Below are 1,464 nucleotides of genomic sequence, written 5' to 3' on the forward strand. Positions count from 1 at the left end.
TTTCCGTCCCGGCCTCCTGCACATCCTGTCTTCACCCAAGGGACATGCTTCTGTCTGCTTAGCCATCTGGCTGCACAGGAGCACCACCTGGGACTCTTAAAATACACTGACGCCCTAACCCAGAACAACAAAATCAGTCTTTGCAGGTGGGGCCTGGGAGCCTAGACTTCCCCCAAATGATTCTAATATGCAACCAGGAGTAAGCGACTAGATCATTCCCACCCATCTGGGGGCCTAGCCGAAGTCCCATTCCTCCAGGAAAATCTTCCTGAACTTACCCCGTGCAGGTGACTCTCCTCTGAGCACCTCACCCACATGAGCAGTAGTCACCTGATGCTGGTGGCAGCCTGCTTTGCATCAGCGGGAGGTAGCAAACAGAATCCAAGCTTTGCCCGTCACTAGCTGTACGTTGGTTGTTACCGAACCTCTCTGAGACTTACCTTCCTCATCTGCAAAATGGGCCTTAATAACAGTACCTACCTCATAGGCTGATAGGAGACGCTTCCACTGACGGATGCCAACCTCCGGCCCTCCCCCGCCCCATGGCTCCTCTATTTCTAAAAGAACAGGCGCTCACAAGCCCAGCCAGTGAACCGTTCCCAGAGACCTCTGTCCCCATTCTCCATCCTGCATGCTGGGAGCGGCCCCTTGGCAAGACACCTCCTTCCTTACATCCTTCCAGGAGGACTCCTGAGCCTCCAAGGCTGACCTTGCAGGTAGCTGTGAGAAACAACAAGAGGCAGAAACCCACCCGGCATGGTCTCCCACCCCTAGAAGATAGTTCCCTTGCCTTAGGATCTGTTCCAGCCAGCCAGGCCGAGCCTGCCCCGGCTGTGGGCTGGCACTGGGCAGTGGGGGAGGTTAACTAGACCTCACGCAGGGTTTCCACTGGTTAGAAAGCCCTTCCACAGGTTACGAAGAGTCATCCTTGTGAGACGAGCTCTTCTCTCTGTCTGCCAGACGACTTGCCGAAGGTCATGGTTAGCAAGTTCTAGGGCTAGACAGAGTTGAGAGTGTCAAGAGATTGGGAACAGTACAAATGTCCCAAAATAGGGAAATGATTAAATTCATCATGTACATCCATGTCATGGAACACCATGCCACTATTAAAGTCAGGTCTTCAAATAATTTCAATGATGCGGGGAAAGGTTCATAATAAGTTAATGGAAAACGCAGGACATAGGGTTTGGTCTCCACTCTGTGGAATAGATGTGTTTATTGGCACATATACAAATATACTGCATGGATATTTGCAATAAGACCAAAAATCCTTCTAAGTTGATCTCGGTTCTCCCCTCACATCAGGCCCCCCTCTCCCGGCCCCCCCTCTCTGGGGTCTCACACATGACGGTGAATAAGGGAAGCATGCTGACCGTCAGTCTGTAGGCTGCGACCGCATCTGTGAATGTCATTCTTGTGAAAAATGACGCCAAGGTTAAGAGTAATCAGAACATCGCCAGTGGG

Source organism: Prionailurus viverrinus, chromosome D2 (genome assembly GCF_022837055.1).
Source record: "Prionailurus viverrinus isolate Anna chromosome D2, UM_Priviv_1.0, whole genome shotgun sequence".
Lineage (NCBI taxonomy): Eukaryota > Metazoa > Chordata > Mammalia > Carnivora > Felidae > Prionailurus > Prionailurus viverrinus.